The sequence below is a fragment of the Mchenga conophoros genome, linkage group LG2 (genome assembly GCF_057382185.1).
Source record: "Mchenga conophoros isolate Kocher_MC1m ecotype Shallow Benthic linkage group LG2, M_conophoros_male_GT1.1, whole genome shotgun sequence".
Taxonomy (NCBI): domain Eukaryota; kingdom Metazoa; phylum Chordata; class Actinopteri; order Cichliformes; family Cichlidae; genus Mchenga; species Mchenga conophoros.
In genome coordinates, this window is record NC_140527.1 from 15207002 (window position 1) to 15230267 (window position 23266).

General features: G+C 40.2%; 1 pseudogene; it reads left to right on the top strand.

Moving 5' to 3' along the window:
* The first annotated feature begins 236 nt into the window (after nt 1-236).
* On the top strand, nt 237-15442 carry LOC146581788 (uncharacterized; annotated as a pseudogene).
* The last annotated feature ends 7824 nt before the right edge of the window (nt 15443-23266 follow it).

Genomic DNA, 23266 nt, shown 5'->3' on the forward strand with positions numbered 1-23266 from the left:
TTTTCACACCTTGGCTCCTTGGCTTCAAAGTTTGTCCATATGATAAATTTTAAGAACTGTTGGTTTTGCCACAACACTGGAATGACTGCAAGTGTCAGTAATTTCGATTGCGGTACTTCAGTCCTCATGTTTTTAAATCCAATTTTGGGTCTGTTTATGTGACATTATGTTTTTTTCATATTGTGAAACATGCTGCAAATCAAACTGAAATAGACTGAGTGTTATTTAAAGGCCGCATGAAAATCCTCTGCAGGTTAGTGCAGGATGAACAGGGTAGCTTGCTGTACCGAGATGGATTAAAAGCGTGTGTGACTGGTGCACAGTGGCTGTGGTGTTCGTGGTCAGAGTTAGGTTAGATCAGGTGTAGCAGATATTCATATGACTTTTAGCTGACGATGCTTAGATTCATTGACTAAATTCTACCTTCATACCACCTTTATACCATCGAGAAAAGAGACAGCATTGACAGTGTACTGTCACTGTAAAAGATGGAAATCAGCCAGGTGAACTCAAGAAATCTCTGTTGAAATCTTGTTGAATTCAGTTGTGTAAATCCACAAACAGAAAGGTGGGTCATTGCTTTCTGACCTCTGACTTCTCAACTTGGACCCCTTTTAACTTCTTAATGACTTCCTGGTAATGTGCATTTGGTGTGCTGCGTTCACAGAATCCTTTTTCTCTTATGTAAGCTGAACAACAGCACTGTTTTTCATTTGTAGATGCTAGCTGTTTCACATAAGAAGATGCTTTCAGTCCTACTATTGGGGTTTGAAAAAATTATTTGCTGTTAGAAAATTGCATGACAATGAATTGAATATTACATTGTATTATGTTTACAGTCTAGCATCTTGGTTGTCCATTACATATCAATTTCTCAATTAGTTACTATATTTTAGTTTTCTAGTTTATTTATCATAGTTTTTTATAGTATAGTTAATTATTATACTTGATCTACCTGAAGCCAGTAAGTCATATTCTTGTTTGCACTACTTGACATTTGTCTCAGTAACAGACTTGAAGGTGCCCAATGCTAGCACCAGTTCTAGTCATCAAACAAAGTGGAGCTAACGAGTAGGTTGCTTAAAGATTATTGACAACGTCATATTATATTTGCATATACTGCACTGTCACTGACATGAACGGCTAGTCAAACTCTCAGTCTAACATATCAATAAAACTGTTGTGAAGAAAAGAGTCACAGCAATTGCTAATCAGATTAGCACAGAAACCAGGAGAGAAGACTTTCTGATTTTCATTTTAAGGTCAGCAATTTCCCCATAGTGGATCCAAAGTTAAAAAATCACAGTAAACCGTGCAATGTAGGGCCGCATCTAAGAACTGCTACCACTTTAATTAACTGGCAGTCAAGGACATGTCCATTATTCAGTTTGTCACTGTTGTGCTTGCGTGCAAATCAGCCAACAGTGTGCAGCAATCAAACTCGCCCAAACAGTATGCATTCTTTGGTAATACTATTTACAGTTAGAGTCACAACTTTGTCTTCTATTCTTACATGTAAATATCCTATTTTCACTAAATCCATATATATCTTTAGATTTAGATTTTTTAATAATTTATACTGTACAATCCAATGGCAAGGAGAGTGGAAATCTGGTTCTGATGTGCACTAACTGGTGTATGTTCTGAATGACAATAAAGTGGCTAGTGTATTCTAATCTAAAAATATAAATTGACCTTTCCAGATGTAAAACTGGAAATTATTAGATTCCCCAGGGGAATAGCCCAATTATATAAGAGCTGATTCTCCAACAAAGAGACTAAATTGAAAATGCTGGGATACAAAGTCAAATCAAACAGCCCAAAGTTTCTGAAGCATCATTACTTTGCTGGAGATGGTTTGAACACAGTAAAAACCAGAACATACCAAATAGATAATGAATAAATAGGTGCTGTTAGAGTATATTCCCATTTATTAGACCAAGACAATAATCTGTTGATGACTGACTTCTGCCCTCTTTTCCCTGAGTAGGAATAGTTGTAGGAATTGTTATGAGAGTCCCGGAAAATAGGTTGCTGCTCTGAATCTTTGTTTTGAATCTCTGAATGCTCTGAATCTGTTTTTCCATGGAACAAAAACTTTTTTGTTTTGTTTTTTCATGTCATTTTAAGGTTTTTTTTAGATGGAAAAGCAGTGTGCACTGTTAGCCTTTGCAGTAATTTCCATAGCTTAGTATTGCAAAATCAACAGTAAATGTTGTGGCTTCAGTGCCACAAAATTTAGAACGGAAATTTATATTGTTCAGCTTGCATGTTAAAAACCACAAACATGTAGCTAACTATAGGCTTTCTTGTGGAACTGAGAACTGCCCTGCCACTTTCAGAACATTTTCTGCCTTCATTCACATATGCCAAGGAATCACAGAACAAGAAGGGTGACCACCGAGGAGGAGTTTTATAAGTTCACTGGTGACCTCAGCTGTCAAGTTCCTGGATGTGGGTATGCTCTACAAAACTTCACAGCTCTTTGTGCCCCTATCAGATTTCATATCAAAGATGGGGGGGGGGGGGTCCATTTGAAGGTTGCTCTAAATACTTCAGTGTCCGAACATCATTTTCCAGCCATATTTCTCAAAAACATAAGTAGACAGTTCAGCAGTCAAGGCAACAAGAAATTGGGGGATTTGCCATAATACAAGGACAGGACACAGTTAATCTATTAGAAGAGAGTTGACTTTGTGTCATTTAAAAATGCAGGCTAAAATGCTCTTGCCAGCCAGCACTATACAGAGCATCATAGAGGAATTTCAGGATCTTTGCAGCTGTGCAATGCACGAAGCAAAAGTAGACACTGAATCTAACACCATTAACCTTTCATTGGTAATGGTAGGACTAAGGGTGGAAATTATGACAAACTGTAAAATATACTGTATTTTACTATGTATTTTTCAACTTTTCAATGCAAGACCTTGAGTTTGTAGTTCTTTTGCAGTCCTGGGATTGATTTTCAGCTTCAGACAAGGTCCCCAAAACTGCCTTTCTGTTAGTACTCAATCCTAATCGCAGTGTTCATCTTTTAGTGAGGACATATTTGTTGAAATAGCCATATGAAGTTGCTTTTCCATTGATCTCTCTCTCTCTCTCTCTCTCTCTCTCTTTTTTTTAGATGGCAGACCAAAGAATTTGAATGACGCCATTACTCTGGAGCTTGTGAAAGATTTCCACTCCAACTGTCGCATGCAATCACAAGAGGAGACAGAGGTCATCCAGAGGAAAGGAGAAGTATGGTTAGAATTGTTGTGGAGGCCATGCAAGTTAACTGCAGAAACCCTAAACGTGCGTCCAGTGAAGAGGTTGCTAAGATCATTGTAAACAGATACCCTCAAACATTTGCAGATTTTACTGAAAAGGGAGAAAGACTGGGTTGTGGACATTATTCACTACTAAGAAGCATCAAATCTAGAGTTGAACATGTTAATCAAGATAATACAACACATAGACTTCGTCAAACAAAGAGAACCAGGAATGAGGAAGACTGTAATCCCAGCAGTAATGCAACCTCACCTAAAAAAGTTAGATGCCTTGTTGATAGCTATGGTTGTATAAATTGGCAGCCAGTTGAACTTCCTTAGGGGGAAACACAAGCTTCTTTGGAGGAAAAGAAACACATCCTGTTAACAATATTTAATTTAGAAGGACCTGGAGCTGTGGAGAGACCTGATGTGGATGACTTCATGTGCCTCACATATATTTCTCAGCGGCAGCTTATCAACAGTTGTCCCTCACTTTCAGTAGCTGAAATTCAGGAGCAGTGGCCATTCTTGTTTACTTGGAAAGGTCTTTCGAACCACTTTTACAAACTCACAGGCATCGATATCAGTGAGCGCTTAGGTCAGGCCCTCATAACCAAAGGCAGAAGGATTATTAACTATTTCTCTAGCCAGAAGCTCAAATGGAACCTTGGTATAAGGACACTCATCCAGTAGATAGAAAGTGAGGGAGTTTTGACCAACAACAAGGTTGGCACAGCAGCCATACTTCTCATGATGAAGTATTACAAGGAAGACGAAGACTCCCTCTTTGTCTTAGCAGATGTAAGCTTTTTTCATACAGCTCTATGTTTAATGCTGTTGCTTGCTGTCCTGTTTTGTTTTTTGTATTTTTTGTTACATAAAATGTCTTGGTCCTCTTTCTGGCAGGAAACATCTACCAGGATGTCCCTTGAAGCAGAGATCAACCTGCCAAGCACCCCAAGGCTGATTATGCTTGGTAAGAAGTCATTCGTGAAATAGAGCTGATTAGACCATATTAAAATTTCTGTTTGGCACAGGAGCTTTTTGTGGACACGGGTATCCAGTCTCTGTTTTGTTAGCTCAAATTTCTGTAATTTCCTTTATAAACCAAGGTTGTTGGACATGTGTCTCAGTGAATCCAGCAAAGTAAAAATATCAAATTTCACATTACATATTACTGATCAAAATGGTAGTCTAGCAACACCAACAGCAAAAATACTGAAGTCAATACTGTAAAGTTTAACAGCAGCACAAACTATAAACTCCAAAATAACCATACAGTTGATTCATCTCCGGTAATTTAATTGGGCTGATTCTTTGTTAGGTGTGTTTAATGTGCACAATAATTCCCAATTATGTACAATTATAATATGTTAAAACGGACTTATTTACATAAGGCCATTAATATGTCTTGATGCATTCTCAATCATCCAGGAAAATAAATCTCCAAAAGTTGATTCTGTTCATCTGGACGTAGCGTTTTCTGGGAGAAACGTTTCGTCACTCATCCAAGTGACTTCTTCAGTCTCAGCTGACTGCAGGTTTCCCCAATCTTATAAACAGTACATTTGCATAATGAATGAAACCAGCCCACTGAAGGAACAATGGGCTGTGAGGTCAGTTCCTTAATCATAATTATGCAAATTCTCATGACCATTGATCAACAACCACTGACCAAAACCCACTGATCAAAGACCACTGATCAATGGCCATGAGTACCATTCACAGAAAGTTGGGGAATGGCTGCAATCACAGCATTGTAAGATGGCGAAAGATGTACCCTTAGGCCCCCTCCTCGATTCAGAGATGGTCTTTCCCTTTTCACGTAAATGGCCTCCTTGACTCCACGCTCAAACCAGCGTTCTTCCCTGTCCAGGATGTGTACTTTCTCATCCTTGAAAGAGTGTCCACTAGCCTGTAGGTGTAAATAGACTGCAGAGTCCTGGCCTGACGAGGTAGCTCTTCTGGTTGTTTGGTTTCCCCGATGTATAAATCCTGGCAATCCTCCTGGCACTTAACAGTGTACACTATGTTACTCTGTTTGTGTCGGGGGACCCGATCCTTGGGGTGGACCAATTTTTGGCGCAGCGTGTTTTGGGGTTTAAAAGCCACAGAGACCCAGTGTTTAGAAAAAATCTGTCTCAACTGTTCCGATACTCCTGAAACATTGGAACTAATTCAGAGGTATGTTTGAACAGTTAGCTAATAGTGATAGATGATGAATAAATTATCCCTAAGTAACTCATTATTTCAAATCACAACTCAATGTTACTGTATGTTACTATTTATTATGGCATGTTTTAAGGTTTTCTTTAAGGATAAACCCTGAAGAGGGAACAAAATGTACCTCCAAGGTTGGGACAAGCAGAAAGACTGGGACCACTGTCAGTGTTGGGGAGTAATGGAATACATGTACCGCCATTACGTATTTAAAATACAAAATATGAGTAACTGTATTCCGTTACAGTTACCGTTTAAAAAGGTGGTATTCAGAATACAGTTACTTTGTTGAAATAAATGGATTACACTGCGGTACTTTCCTGTTTCGTTTTGTCGCGGGTCAGGACTGTGTTGCAGGGAGAATGGACGTTATGGGTCTGTGAGCGCGAGGAGGGAGAAAAGGGGGAGTGGAAAGGTACAAGTTGTCATTGAGCAAAAACAGGAGCTGGAAGCATGCAAATATAATAATAACCACTTCAGCCAAGAAGAGTGCCTGACGAGCCCAGTTGTAAGTAAGCTATTAGGACTCGACTGTACACCGTGTTCGTGTTTTCCTCCGAAAACAATAGTTCCGTTGGAGCAGTCTTTCAACGCCTCTCTCTGTCTCTCGCAAGAAAAGTTGACCCACACAACAAGCCGACAGGGACCCCGCCGTATTAGCCAGAGGTCCCTTTACTACAGTTCGGAGTCGCGGACCTTCAGTAATAGTAATAATAATATATTAAGTAATCCAAAGTATTCAGAATACGTTACTGTCATTGAGTAACGTAACGGAATACGTTACAGAATACATTTTGGGGCATGTATTCTGTTTTCTGTAATGGAATACATTTTAAAAGTAACCTTCCCAACACTGGCCACTGTGAAGCGAAAGGTTGTTCACATTAACCCTCATGTCACAACTTTCCTCCAGCGGCTTACTGGAGGAAAGTTAGCCTGTCCCGTTTGGCTCTTTTGGCATCAGAATTGTTGTCTAAAGGCAAAGAAAGATGCCCAACGGATTTACTTTACCAAATTGACCATCTCATTGATTTTTTTCCCTTCTTTTACCCGTTTGTTAAAAATTATTTCAGCTACTTACACTTTAATTGTCACATGTATTGGCTCACCCTACAAATCAATGAACTCAGTCCACAAAGCAAGATCAGGGTTCAGTGCAGGACAGTCAAGTTACTTCACACCACACACCCTCATCCGTGTCCTTGTGGACCCTGTTTTGTGCATTGATTTGGTGGTGTGAGCCAGTATTTTGGACAAAGTGTATATAAAGGCAGACGTGTGGGGCTTGATATTATATTCATTACAAATCAGTTAATTTGTATGGTGCCAACAAAATGAATGCCAAGACACTTCACATTGTAGGTTTAAGACCCTACAAAATATGAATAAGAAAACCCAACACCTTGAGCATATGTTGTCTGCCATGATATGGATATGACATAATATCGTTATTGTTTGTACAACCATCAGAGAAAATAATGGATTACATGGTTTAGTAAAAACAAGTGCTTCCTCGATGAAAATATGTTTTCAGTTCTTTTCAGTTTTTGATTTTGGAAATGTGTATTTCAGCAGGGAAAAATCAGAACTGAAATAAAGTGGTGTCAACCACATGAATTATATTTTGTGTGTGTCTATCTAGCTATCCATCCAATTTTTTTTGGAACCCTCGAGTATCTTACAGTATGTTACTGTTAACTGAAATTACGGTCAATTACGACCTGTTAAACAGTAAATGACCGCCTGTTGGGACACGGTGTCCTCTAGCAGAGATGAATATTTTTGGTACTGATGATGCGTGATAACGGTAAGTTACTGGTTAATATATTGCAGTTTATTATCTTGCAGCGGGCTTACAGTGACATACCGTGAATAAACAGTAGTATACCAATTTCTTAATCACAGTATGATGTTACTTTGTTGACGTAATTTACGACATAACGACATAACGGTATCTCACTGGCGTCACTGTCGCCAGTGAGATACCATAAAAAAGGCCACGGTACATTACCATAATTTGTCCAAGAGTATTATACCACACCAACAAAACACGGTATCATCCTGCAGAACGGTAAGCTACCGTAACACGGCGTCACGGTATGACGCTGGCAACAGTGACGCCAGTATGTTACCACAAAGTGGCGATGAAAAGTCTAACAGTGTGGGTTGCAGGTAGACAACAGAGTGGACAGGTTGGCAGTAAAAGGTCTAACAGAGGGAGACAGAAAACCACACACTCTGTATTGTAAACTGGGTATAGGTGTCGATATCAAATAACATGAGAAGTCTTTTTGTTGTGGGTGAAAGCTCACACAGAACTGCCAAATGTCCAGGGGGTTTAAACCAGACATCTCCTTGCTGTGAGGCAGTAGTCCTAACCACTGTGCCACCGTGCAAATCATTCTTGACAGGCCATGATGTTTTGCCTCATTAGTGTATAATATCGAGCATCTCATGCTTAATAGTGCAGTCCAGCGGTTCCCAAACTTTTTTCGCTAGGCCCCCTTTGTTTTACAAGAAAAATGTTCGTTAACGTCTCTGCTTTAAGATTTTTTTTCTCTTGTCACTGTAAGCGCATTGGGTATTCCAACACAATCTCACGGCAGCTATTGAAATAGTCATAACTTCTAATCAGTTAAATTTGTGTTCAGTCCTGAAAATCTCTACTTCTGATTCATGTTTGTGTAAACAGAATTGATGTTTTCCTTTTTTAAAAACAAGTCGTCACACCAGAGACTTGGTTAAGTTTAGGGATAACAGCTTGGTTAGGGGTCCTTTATACCTTGTATAACTCTGGTAAAACAATCTAGATGATATAAAATATGATGTGGAATGTTTTGGGTATCACTCGCAGATAGTTGTTACTGCAACACTTTTCTGTTGCCATTAATGTCTGTAATTGTGATCTCTTTATTGTGTTGACTGACACTCACCACAGGCACACATGGAACACACACTTTCTTAGCACTAGATACTTGCAGCAGACACAAAATATAGTAAAATCCATTGTATTTTACTGTCATAAAAACATGACAATTTATGTCCATGAAAGCACAAAAATAGAACTTGAATTTACATTTTGACACTTTGCTGGCAATTCTCTTGCACTTTTGAGAGTTGGACAAACTCCATGGAATAGGGTTAGCGGGGCCGTGTACTCATACAAAAAGGCACATTCAGGTTTCTGCTGTTTTTCTTCTCATGCCACAGGATAATACACCAAAACTCTGTGGCGATAATCTGATCTTGAGAGAAAAACTGAATTTTAAAAAACTCCCAGCCTGCTTTACCATCTTTGAACTTAAACTAAACTTGACTCTTAAACTAAAAACTACAGATCCTCCACACAAAATTCAACTTTGGAAAAGTTGGTGCTTACTTTCCTGCATAACTTTGAATCTATGATGAAATCAAAATAGGACTTCCAAATAATAATCAAAAAACAGTAGCTGTGCTGAAAGGGGTTAACCGATCGATAGGATGACTTTGACAAGTTAAGCTTTATTCTAGTATGGATTTACAGTAAGTCTCGAAAGTTTTTCATGGCACTTCATATCAAGGAAGGCAGTAAGCCTTTACAAACACATAATGGATATATCTTGGCTTTGAGTTACACTTGTAGAATCCTTCTGCCAAACAACAGAGCTGAAAGGTAGAATAAAAACCCTGTTTTGAAGTTTCCAAAAATCAATCTTTCCTTTCAACAGACATACATTATGAGGTTGGCACACTTCCATTGCAGCAGTATATCCCAGCTACACATTCGACACAGGCTCTGATGGAATAAAACCACTTGAGCAGGTTCCTCTCACTTCACTCTCAGCATTCAAGATCAATTTCTCAAATTCTTTCTTCTTCCCAGTTGGATTAATCATATCAGCAAGAAAACTACTACAACCATAAATGTTAAAACGTTAACAAGCTGTGCAGAACACAGGAGACTGATGTGTTATTCTCTTATTGTCTGCCATACTCAGGAGGTGGCCTCCAGGTGAATCCTGAGAGAGCAGGTGGTGGGTGATTAAAGGGAAGGACAAATACAGATGGAGTGTATTTTTGCTAGTGTATTTCCTGTAGATATCATGTGGAGAAAAAATTTAACTGAGTCTCTCCCTGTAAAGCTAGCACTTCCTTTGCCAAAAACCATTATTCCAACAAGTAATTGTTAAGTTCAGCCAGATCACATGCTGAGAAGAATAGGAAAGCATACAACATTATTTCCCCTGTATTGGCTTCTCTTCATTGGCTTCTCACATACAATCCCGCTCCTCACATAAAAGGTCTTAAATAATCAGGCCCCATCTTATCTTAATGACCTTGTAGTACCATATCACCCTATTAGAGCACTTCACTCTTGCACTGCAGGCTTACTTGTTGTTCCTAGAGTACTTAAAAGTAGAATGGGAGGCAGAGCCTTCAGTTTTCAGGCGCCTCTTCTGTGGAACCAGCTTCCAGTTTGGATTCGGGAGACAGACACTATCTCTACTTTTAAGATTAAGCTTCAAACTTTCCTTTTTGCTAAAGCATATAGTTAGGGCTGGACCAGGTGACCCTGAATCCTCCCTTAGTTATGCTGCAGTAGGTGTAGGCTGCCAGGGGATTCCCATGATGCATTGAGTATTTCTTCTTCAGTCACCTTTCTCAGTCACTATGTGTTAATAGAACTCTCTCCATTGAATCATACTTGTTATGAATTTCTCTTCCACAGCATGTCTTTATCCTGTCTTCCTTGTCTCTCCCCATCCGGTCACGACAGATGGGGAGAGACAAGAGACCCTGAGCCTGGTTCTGCTGGAGGTTTCTTCCTGTTAAAAGGGAATTTGTCCTTCCCACTGTTGCCAAAGTGCTTGTTCATAGGGGGTCAGATGATGGTTGGGGTTTTCTCTGTACGTATTATTATAGAGTCTGCTTTACAATAAAAAGCGCTTTGAGGCGGCTGTGGTTGTGATTTGGCGCTATATAAATACTGTAAAACTGAATTGAACTGAACTGAATATTTGATATGACTGTTTGGCCCATACTGTATATTGGTTACGTACAGGTTGAGCACTTCAGAAACTAACTATTTTTCATTCAAATACTGACTGTTTTATTTGATTTTGATTTTATTGATTAGCATTCAAATATCTCAGTGAAGACAGAACAAAGATCTACCACAAAGCAAGAAAGCATGAGACAAGGCTAATCAAAAAGTATTGGCTGAAGCATTTGCTTATTACGCCAACCCAAGAGATTTATATACTGCTATTAAATCATACATTCTTTTTTAATGATTTATAAACCACTACTGAGAGGAATATTTGGGTGACATATGCACATTTTGGTGGCACTATACTTGGGTTTGAATCTAACATCATTGTAAGTGAGTTCTTGATCGAAATCATTTTATTGAGAATAGTATTTCTTAAAATGGAGGATATGTATGGAGGATACTGTCTCACCTGGGACTCTCCACCCCCATCTGCCTCTGGATCAAGGACTTCCTGACAAATAGACCACAGTCTGTCAGACTCGGCCCCCACCGGTCCAGCACCATCACACTCAGCACCGGGTCTCCACAAGGATGTGTTTTGAGTCCCCTCCTGTTTACGCTCTACACATCCGACTGCTCCCCTACCCATCTCTCAAACACCATCATAAAGTTCGCGGATGACACCACAGTGGTTGGACTCATCTCAAGGGGGGATGAGTCGGACTACAGAGATGAGGTCAACAGACTGAGTGGTGTTCAGTTAACAACCTCCAACTGAACACCACGAAAACTAAAGAACTTATCTTGGACTTCAGGAAGGGCAGAGCAGACCCGGCCCCACTTTACATTCACGGGAGTTGTGTGGAGAGGGTACACTCCATGAGGTTTCTGGGCGTGCAGATATCTGATGACCTCTCCTGGACTGCAAATACTACAGCGGTGGTTAAAAAGGCCCAGCAGCGTCTCCACTTTCTGAGAGTGCTCAGGAGGAACAACCTGGAGGAGAGGCTGCTGGTGACATTTTACAGAGCCACCATAGAGAGCATCCTAACGTACGGCATAACAACATGGTATGCAGGGTGCTCAGCTGCGGACAGGAAAGTACTGCAGAGGGTCATCAACAGCCCAGAAGATCACTGGCTGCTCTCTGCCCAGCCTGGAGGTCACTGCAAACTCTCGGTACCTCAGCAGAGCTGGCAATATCATCAAGGACCACTCTCACCCCAGCAACCAACTGTTTGAACTATTACCGTCAGGCCGACCGTACAGGTCACATAATACCAGGACAAACAGATTCAGGGATAGCTTCTTTCTCAGAGCAATCACCGTAGTAAATAAGCACAAAAACAATTTAACCTATTCCATACTGTCACTGTCATTATATTATGCTGCTATTCATACTGTCATTATATTAATGCTGCTATCCTGTATATATTGTACATACTACTGTTTGAGTACTTACGATTGTTTTTTTGTACTTTTTATATTTTACATTTATATTTATTATTGAAACTTGCACCAAGGGAGTGGCACTCCAATTTCGTTGTACTCTGTACAATGACAATAAAGGCTATTCTATTCTATTCTATTCTATTCTATTCTATTCTATTCTATTCTATGTAAACAGAACAGTATCATAAAAAATATGATAAATAATGTCATTACATTTTTCAATTTCACTTTATGCCCTGAACCCTAACCTCATCCTAGCTGTAACCTTTATCCACATAATTTTAAAAAGAAGTATATAATAAGTAGACAGAAGTTGTAAAATGTGTGTAAAACAAACAAAACGAGCAAAAGGAAAACAACATAATAAGAAAATTACACTAACAGCTAACATATGCATAAGGAACAGTTAATAATATTCAATTTTACTGAGCAGCATACAGGGCTAATAATTCTTGATATGTTTAGAGGCAGCAGCCAACTCAGACAGTGTGTGTCTGTGAAAACTTGTGTGTATGCGTGTGTGAGCACGCTTGTATTTACAAGGTTTCTCCATGTGTCTAATAGTAGGTGTGGGGAGCCATACCCCTGACCCCCCGGACATGAACAAGGCGTGGAGGAGCTCCAGGCCCCAGACATCTAGAGGCCCCTCTGAGCACGAGAGCCCAGGGAGGACCGCCGCAGGGGCAATCGCGCTACCCACCTAAAAAAGAGCCGAGGAAGAGTTGGCCGTCCGACTGGGGTCTGGAATGTGGGGCCTCCCTGCTGCTGCGGAGTCGGGGCTGCTGCTTCTCCCCGCCGCAGGGAAAAGGGTAACACCACCTGGGTCTGGGTGCAGTTTCCCCCTCCAGGGGCAAGGGTACCTAGACCCGGTTCGTAGAGTACGCTTGGGGAGTGTGATTGTGTGTACAGTGTCTCTCTATGTCTGTCTCCACGTTGGTTGAGTGTTGAGTAATTGCATATGAGAGCATGAGTTTGTATCTGTGTGTGCCTGTATGTCTATATGTCAGGTTGGGTATCAGACGCCACCTCTCTGGGGACATCTCGGGCCCTCCAAGGTTTGGAGGCCTATCTCCCCCCACCACTCCCCCTGCCAGTGGCAGACGCCCTCAGACATCGGTGCGTTGGTGGTTCTTTGTGTCCGGGGATGGGCGTCCAGGTACACACTGGCTCACTCCTTGGTGGCTGCTTATCGGAGCCTGGACCCTGGGGCTCGCTCGGGCCACTTCGGGGGTGGGGTGCCCTCGGCCTGGGGCTCGGTCACCCTGGCACAGCTGGCTGCCGGCGGAGCTCACGGGCGCATCACTGCAACCCCCCCTGGCTTCTGCCCCGCGGCTGCTGAGTGACCCCTCATCTGGGGCTCTCCTCAGCTCTTTCTGGGATGGTGGCGCGGCTGCCCCTCTGTTGGTCTTCCTTGGTCTCTTGTGTTCTGGGGGCCTCTGAATGTCTGGAGCCTTGATCTCCTCCATACCTGCTTCATGCCCTGGAGGACGGGGCTGTGACCCCCCCACACCCTCTAGTAGATCATTACATGAAGGAACCTTTTAAAAACAAGCGTGTCCATGCTCACAGGTGTACACACGGGTGCTCACACATACAAACTACACCCTTTTTGGCTCCTACCTCAAAGCACACTGTGCACTGTCGATCTTACACAATAATGTTTAATATTTAGTATTTACTGTAATATTCCCATAGATCATCATGATGTTGTTTATTGTATTGCTCTCGTTTTCTTCTGCTTGTTTTCTTTTTTCTTTCTCAACAGGTGATCCAGGTGATTGATATATGTATTTTTTTGTCTGCTTATTTAGTTGGTTTTTGGTTTTTTTGTCTTTATCTCCCTCTTCTCCGCTGTTTTTTCCCCCTCTTCCTTTCTCCCTTTTCTTTTCCTCATTCAAGTCTTTCCCGTATATAGCAAGTGAAAATAAAAAAATAAAATAAAATAAACAATAAAAGGTGAATCAAATAGACCATTACGGCAAGGCTGGGATGGTCAATTTGGTAAAGTAAATCCATTGGGCATCTTTCTTCGACTTTAGACAATAATTCTGATGGCAAAAGAGCCAAACAGGACAGCCACAAAAAAAAAAAAAGAGCCGAGGAAAATGTAGGACAGGGGTCACCTAGCAGCCACAGTGCAGAAGCCTCAGGGGGCTGCAATTCAATTCAATTCAATTTAATTTTATTTATATAGCGCCAAATCACAACAAAAGTCGCCTCAAGGCGCTTCATAGATACAGAGAAAAACCCAACAATCATATGACCCCCTATGAGCAAGCACTTTGGCGACAGTGGGAAGGAAAAACTCCCTTTTAACAGGAAGAAACCTCCGGCAGAACCAGGCTCAGGGAGGGGCGGCCATCTGCTGCGACCGGTTGGGGTGAGAGAAGGAAGACAGGATAAAGACATGCTGTGGAAGAGAGACAGAGGTTAATAACAGATATGATTCAATGCAGAGAGGTCTATTAATACATAGTGAGTGAGAAAGGTGACTGGAAAGGAAAAACTCAATGCATCATGGGAATCCCCCGGCAGCCTACATCTATTGCAGCATAACAAAGGGAGGATTCAGGGTCACCTGGTCCAGCCCTAACTATATGCTTTAGAAAAAAGGAAAGTTTTAAGCCTAATCTTAAAAGTAGAGATAGTGTCTGTCTCCCGAATCCAAACTGGAAGCTGGTTCCACAGAAGAGGGGCCTGAAAACTGAAGGCTCTCCCTCCCATTCTACTTTTAAATACTCTAGGAACAACAAGTAGGCCTGCAGAGCGAGAGCGGAGCGCTCTAATAGGGTGATATGGTACTACAAGGTCATTAAGATAAGATGGGGCCTGATTATTTAAGACCTTGTATGTGAGGAGCAGGATTTTGAATTCAATTCTGGATTTAACAGGAAGCCAATGAAGGGAAGCCAAAACAGGAGAAATATGCTCTCTCTTTCTAGTCCCTGTCAGGACTCTTGCTGCAGCATTTTGGATTAGCTGAAGGCTTTTCAGTGAGTTTTTTGGACATCCTGATAATAATGAATTACAGTAGTCCAGCCTGGAAGTAATAAATGCATGAACTAGTTTTTCAGCGTCACTCTGAGACAGGATATTTCACTGTCACTCTGCAGCGACAAGCCCGCAGGCTCCTCCGGCACAACTGAGCCACGGGGATAGGCACCACCGAACTTTCACCAGGGGTGAGCCAGTACGCACCCCGTGCATCCACCCTGGACAAAGAGATCCACCAATGCACTGGCGGGTGGGGACACCAGCCACTGGGAGGGAGTGTGATGGGGGGAGAAAAGCCGAGATGTTCCGACCTGACACATGTAAATAAAGCAACGGGCTCACACAGACACTAACATGCATTCGCACTCTCATGCACACACATGCAAATACTGAGCACTCACCCAACATGGAGACAAAGAGAACTGAACAGAGTACACACACTCACACTCTTAATACATACTCTATACTCCCGGGTCCAGGCACCAGTACCCCCAAAGAGGCAATCTGCCCGCAGACCCATGACATGGATGCCTTTACTCTGGGGCTCAGTTAAGCCAGCGGCAGCTTCACTGCGGCTCACAAATGACAGCTCACTTGACCACGGTGCTGGGCTGCGATCGGCATTCACTCAGCTTTAGCGTCAATCTGGGTTTTTGGCTAGGTTAGTGTTAGCATGGTGTCTGGCTAGCTTAGCATTAGCATGCTTTCTGTGCGACTGCTTGTAAAGAGGCTAAGTTGTGTAAGCAGCAAATACAGTTGTTTCTGTCCTAGATGCAGTTTGCACTTGCCATTATGTTCTTGTCCTTTTGTGCAATAGAAATAAAAGTTATGTCCATACTAACGCTGTAAACTGACCTGCTATTTTCCTCCTACAACAACTGAAATCAGCTGATTATAGCACAAGTGCAAGAACCAATTGATTCCCATCCCTACTTATCTGACTGCCATCTCATAGTGTTAATAGTAGTTAATGTTTGTCATATTTACTGGCTTTTCTACGCTAAGAAAGAATTGCGTACTCATTCTTTCTTATAGTGGTTTTGTCACAAAGGTAAAGCTAGAACAAGACAAAATGCAAAGGTCACAAACTGCATTTGCTAACAGTTGAGGCTGTAACACCAAATCCCTAGGTGTATTGAATTAGTAACTTTTGTGGTCTCATAAAGTCAGGACCCCTTGTCATCACAGTACATGAAGAGATTATAGTTATATAATTATAACTATACGTTTTATTAGTTTTATAGTTATAATTGTATATGTCCTATGTGTTTTAGGTGGTGGATGTGTCGAAATTTTGTCCCCTTCGTATATGTATACCAGGGGGCATTTTTATGTTAGCAGCTGCAGTCTGAGGATATAGAACTGTAATATGTAAAGAATATTGTGCTATTTTAATCCTAGGGAGGTTTTGAATAAATACTGATTTCACAGTGAGAAAATTAAGTGTAGCCATGAAAGTGAATATGTAATCAAGAACTCTTGTTGTTTGAGTGTGCTGTTTACTTGAGTTATTCTCTCCGGAGCTCCTCTCAGATGCAAAACAGCAATTTCAGATGGTAGTGAGACAGCTTGGGAATGATCTAAAATTGATTTGCTGTTGAAGACTATATTTAACTATATATTTTAAACACCTGGCAAGGATACTTAGTTTCAATTTTCAAACCACAAGCTGAAGAATCAACTTTTTGATAATGTAAAGCAATTAACAGCAGTTTGAGTGTCCACTCATTCATTTTCTTCCACTTATCCAATTCAGGGTCACAGTAGGGGGTTGTAGTCTATTCTGGCTGTCATGGGGCACCATGAGGCTATGTAATGTATATTTTACTTCTTCTTATGGGGAGCCCAGTGGTGTGTCTACTACAAAGTAATACAGACTTTGAGGTCTGTATTACTTAGTTTCTTAGTTTCTTGAAAAGGTTTCAGCTGTGAAATGTTCTGGTAATCTGATGATTTGTCTGATAAACAACAGAAATACACCACTGCCACAGCTAGTTACAAGTTATGATGCAAAACTGTGTGGCTGTACACAAGCAAAAAAGCAAATGGAGAGATGCCAGAGAAAGACTTCAAGACCACTAATAGAATCCTAACATCATGTCACTGAGTTCCTAGACTCTGTTGAAGTTTGTTATACAAAAAGAGGAAAAGAAAAACCCTCAAAACACTCCATGTGAATAGCTTTCATAATACTTTATTCTATTCACACATGCAAGTACTGATGTCATATTACAGCAGCTTCCGATATTTAATTGTCCTTTTACATGATGTGTCATTTTAACATTTGTGTCTATTTGGTTATTTAATATAAAAATTGGTACCACTTTACATATCTATAAACTATTTATTAGGAGAGTGTTATTGTAATTCCTTCATCAGTAATCTGTATGCCTTAATAAGGGCAGGAATGAGAAAAACCTTACTGGTTCCTTGCCAAATAGTGAGACAAATCTGTTCACCTATATATTGCATCTTTATTTTGAACATGTTAAAACAGTATAATAACAACAACAGAAAAAAGAAACAAACAAACAAAGCAAAACAAAAGTAACAATAATCATTTTAAATAACTCACATTAAAAAAATGAGTAGGAAGAAGCATAAGCTTATTAAATCCCACCCCCTTTCCACTATTTATTAACTAATAGTCAACACTTTTTCTTTCTGTTTATGCCCTATCATAAATTCTTCCTTACAATGTGTTACATGTATTTGTTTTTATAACCACAGTTACATGTCAAAGTACCCACACACACATATATAAACATCCCTGTTGTGAAAGTAGTGGGTGAGAACACGCCATCAAAGCCCTACCTCCTCCCTGTACTTTGTTTAATAAAGCGGTTCAAATATGGTTTTTGCAGAGTTCTGCTGGGACATTATTTCAGTTCTTCACTTAGTCTATTGCACAGCTTCACTCCACACAGAGAGATGCAAAAACTTTTTAGGGTTGTACTAATACAGGGATGTTTTAAATTTATTCCCCCCTCAAATTGTATCCCACTTCCCTTAAATCTACAGTTGCTATATCAAACATTTCAGACTAAGTTACTACTTTGTAAGCACAATAAGCATATGTAAACATATTTTTAACACATAACATTGTACCTTATCAATGCATTAGAAATAAATATTGTAAAGTGTAAAAGATAACGCTATTTATTTATTTACAATGATGTATAATGATATCATTTTTGTTTCATCATTAAGGGGTTAGAGGGAGGTTCATAACTGCCTGCTTTTATGGAAACCAAAATACATGTCAGAGAACTGATTCAAAAATCAAAAAGCCTTAGATCTGGTGCCAGTGACCTTGTGCATATTGTTGTTAACATTAAACCTTAGTGAGAAAAAAAAGTTTTTACTTTAGCCATAGCTATAGAGGCCTTCTGTTTTTGAATAGAGAAGAAGACAAACTTGTTGCCTGCAGTGAGTAAACAGGCTGACTGATAAAAGAACAGCTCATATTTCATTTCTGTTGGTGAAAACAAAGCAGTGATATGCTCTCTATCTGCCATCTCACCAACAGAATGCAGATGACAACAGCATCCTGGCTGCGCACAGGTGTATGTGTGTGTGTGTGTGTGTGTGTGCACGTGCCACTTCTTATGAGTCCTTTCATCTGTGTGTTTGTGTGTGTATAACTTCAATGAAATATTTTAATACAAAACCAGCATGTTGGTGCCTCTGAGCGGCTCTCCTTTGTCTCGTCCTCAGATCTGCTTCCTCTCAGTGGAAACCTAAAGCTGTTTTTTAGAACAGTGGCCAAGTTAATGGATCGAAGGCACCACGGGAGTGCCTGGCAACAGTTTATACTCACACTGTTGTACAAACAAGTCATATTTTCAGGTAATTTAGTTGCCTGATGTTGCTTTGATGTTGTTAATCAGTATCTTTAACAAGATGTGCAGTAAAGCAAGTGAAACTGCAGTGTGGAGGTATTTGGCTGTGACTTTGGGTAATACGATTAAGACGAGGAGTGTAGTTAATAAATGAAATGTGCACTCAGGTTAATTTTTATCTGTGTCATTGTTTGTGTGCAGTTTATAACAATGTCTTATGGGCTACATCCACCTCTCCAAAGGCACAGAAACAACAACAAATTACAGCCATACTTATAGTAAGTATACACACATGACAATATTTTTCGCATTTATTCATCTTTCTGTTGCTTTTGGAAATTATAATGACTAAAGCAAAAGCCACGAAACTACAAAATTGTACTCCTGAAAAAGTTCACTTTGACTATCATGCTTGTTTTGCATCCTGTTTACTTAAAATAAATGAAAACTGACTTAAGCTGCTGTGTGAAGACACTGATTTTTGTGGAATTTAATAATCACAGCACTAGCTATCAATGGAGGACAGTGATCTTTGTGCTTGCTATTGTAGGCAAAGGAGACAAGCTAAAGAACCAACAACAGCAAGAATATGAACAGAAGAGGCCCAAATTACTAATTCTCCCACATATTTTGTACACTGGCCTAATGTGTATGGCTACAACATGGGGATGTGGCACTTGTAAAAGGCTGAAAGAAGCCAAAATCAAAAAGTACATTACAATGTTCTTTAATTTGAAGATAAAAAAACAGGCCCAATGGAACAAAAAGAAAAAACCCCACATTTTTAGACTTTGCTGAGCTTTGAAGTTTGACTTTAAATCTTTTAATTACTCTTTTAATTGCTGCATCGGCCCAAGTAACCAAACAAATGGGTTTACTCTGATTATAAATTGACTCTCCTGCAATGTCTGTTAATGAGAAAAGCCTTTTTTTTTTATTGGAGAATATAGATCAGAGTCTAAGAAGCAGCCAGATAAATTTTCTCTAAAAGTTCAGATTTATTATTCTCTTCTTTTCATCTGTGAAAATTGTTCATTTTAAATTCTAAATTAAAGATGTCAGCATAAGCTATGATTGTATTTTTTAATTTAAAAAAATAAATTTGGCTTTACAGAAAATTGGCAACCTTTTTGGGCAAAGTCCAGTGTTGTTAGGAGAGACAGCATCTATCCCACTTTGGATGGAGAAGTTTTCATTTCTAGCCATTTATTTCTGGCCAAATGTATTAACCTCCCCAAAAATGTGACTATCCAGAATTGGGACCTGGAAGTAGCTTCCCTCCTCCTGCTGGTCTCTAAGGGGATGAGGTCTTAGGGGGATGTGTCTGCTCTCAAACAAATAAAAATCAGTAAGAAAAAAAACTATTTAAAAGTAGAAAAACAAAAGAAAGAACAATATAGTATCGACAACTGCATCAAAGAGTAAAACAGTGAAACGTGGATTATTAAACATTAGATTTCTCTCTTTAACATCAATAAATTGATGTACCCCCCGTAACAGAAATCCAGATATAGTAGGATAATTATGTACGTATAAATGAATCAAAACTCCAGAGTTATATCAACTGTCAGAGTCAATGAAGCACAGGCTGAGGAGGGGGTGCAGCAGCAATCTTCCACTCCAGCATATAACCAACCAAAGACCCAGACAGAGCTTCAATTCATTTGAAAGCTTGATGCTTAACCTTTTCCACCCTAACTGGAAAACTGAAAAAAACAGATTTATTTGTTGCAATCAATTTTGTTTCTATCTTCAATTTGATCTAGATTTAACTGTGGATGAGTTTAAAATTCATGTAGATACTGTAAATGACAGCCTGAACACAGCATTTCATCTTTTTTACTCAACACCCCCCCCCACCACCACCACCACCACCACCACTTTACAGGGAGTGCAGAGTTATTAGGCAAAAACAGATTTCTGGTCACTGAGATACTCAAACCAGAGCTAATTCACGGTCTGTATAGCTGCTGTTCCAAATAGATTGCGTAGATGAACATGAACAGTTTGTGTTGCTGCCAGGCCTTAAGATTAATGCAGATTATGTGCAACAGGGCTACAAAAATACCTAAATCGTCATTGCCTTAGTCTAGGTAGAGAGTTTTCATGTTTTTGCTGTTTGCCTATGAGTAAACATACCTACAGGGAGTGCAGAATTATTAGGCAAGTTGTATTTTTGAGGAATAATTTTATTATTGAACAACAACCATGTTCTCAATGAACCCAAAAAACTCATTAATATCGAAGCTGAATGTTTTTGGAAGTAGTTTTTAGTTTGTTTTTAGTTTTAGCTATTTTAGGGGGATATCTGTGTGTGCAGGTGACTATTACTGTGCATAATTATTAGGAAACTTAACAAAAAACAAATATATACCCATTTCAATTATTTATTTTTACCAGTGAAACCAATATAACATCTCCACATTCACAAATATACATTTCTGACATTCAAAAACAAAACAAAAACAAATCAGCGACCATGTAGATACTGTAAATGACAGCCTGAACACAGCATTTCATCTTTTCTTTGCAAGGACACTCAAAAGCCTGCCATCCATGGATTCTGTCAGTGTTTTGATTTGTTCACCATCAACATTGCGTGCAGCAGCAACCACAGCCTCCCAGACACTGTTCAGAGAGGTGTACTGTTTTCCCTCCTTGTAACTCTCACATTTGATGATGGACCACAGGTTCTCAATGGGGTTCAGATCAGGTGAACAAGGTGGCCATGTCATTAGTTTTTATTCTTTTATACCCTTTCTTGCCAGCCACGCTGTGGAGTACTTGGACGTGTGTGATGGAGCATTGTCCTGCATGAAAATCATGTTTTTCTTGAAGGATGCAGACTTCTTCCTGTACCACTGCATGAAGAAGGTGTCTTCCAGAAACTGGCAGTAGGACTGGGAGTTGAGCTTGACTCCATCCTCAACCTGAAAAGGCCCCACAAGCTCATCTTTGATGATACCAGCCCAAACCAGTACTCCACCTCCACCTTGCTGGCGTCTGAGTCGGACTGGAGCTCTCTGCCCTTTACCAATCCAGCCACGGGCCCATCCATCTGGCCCATCAAGACTCTCATTTCATCAGTCCATAAAACCTTAGAAAAACCAGTCTTGAGATATTTCTTGGCCCAGTCTTGACGTTTCAGCTTGTGTGTCTTGTTCAGTGGTGGTCGTCTTTCAGCCTTTCTTACCTTGGCCATGTCTCTGAGTATTGCACACCTTGTGCTTTTGGGCACTCCAGTGATGTTGCAGCTCTGAAATATGGCCAAACTGGTGGCAAGTGGCATCTTGGCAGCTGCACGCTTGACTTTTCTCAGTTCATGGGCAGTTATTTGGGGCCTTGGTTTTTCCACACGCTTCTTGCGACCCTGTTGACTATTTTGAATGAAACGCTTGATTGTTCGATGATCACGCTTCAGAAGCTTTGCAATTTTGAGACTGCTGCATCCCTCTGCAAGATATCTCACTATTTTTGACTTTTCTGAGCCTGTCAAGTCCTTCTTTTGACCCATTTTGCCAAAGGAAAGGAAGTTGCCTAATAATTATGCACACCTGATATAGGGTGTTGATGTCATTAGACCACACCCCTTCTCATTACAGAGATGCACATCACCTAATATGCTTAATTGGTAGTAGGCTTTCGGGCCTATGCAGCTTGGAGTAAGACAACATGCATGAAGAGAATGATGTGGACAAAATACTCATTTGCCTAATAATTCTGCACTCCCTGTAATCACACTCTAGATCTCACTCTGATATATAGCATAGAAACTGAGACAGTAAACAGAAAACCCTGTTTCGTGTGCTCATTTCCTAATAACATTTACATCTATTATAATGGATTATTTCACAGTGGGGGATACATTTCATCACAGTAGCTATCTTTCTGAAATTGCTGTAACTAAGCTAAGGATATGATTCCTCCACTTTTGCCTTCTTCGGTACCATGTGCCAACACGGTGTTGTGCAGCTACATGAATTCTACTCCCACAGAGGTGTGTATTTGAGCATTTGTAGGAAGTTAAACAAGCAAAGCCATCTTTATTTACACTTATTTACAGCAACCACTGACCAAAGCAGATAACTCATGAGCTGGAGAGGAAAATGGCAACTCATAGTAGGCCCATAGTGAAAAATTGGTTTGTGGATTTATTACTTCTGTAATTCATTATTAGCAGAATATCCTAAAAATCCTCCTGAAAGGCCTTTAGTTAATCCAAAATGCTGCAGCAAGAGTACTAACAGGGACAAGAATGAGACACACACACATACACTCAACAAAAATATAAACGCAACACCTTTGTTACTGCTCCCATTCCCCATGGGATGGACGTAGAGACCTAAAATTCATTCCAGATACACAATATAACCATCCCTCCCAAACAGTGGTCACAAATCAGTCCAAATGTGTGGTAGTGGGCACATCTGCTATATTGAGATAATCCATCCCACCTCACAGGTGTGCCACATCAGGATGCTGATCTGACATCATGAGTAGTGCACAGGTGTACCTCAGACTGCCCACAACAAAAG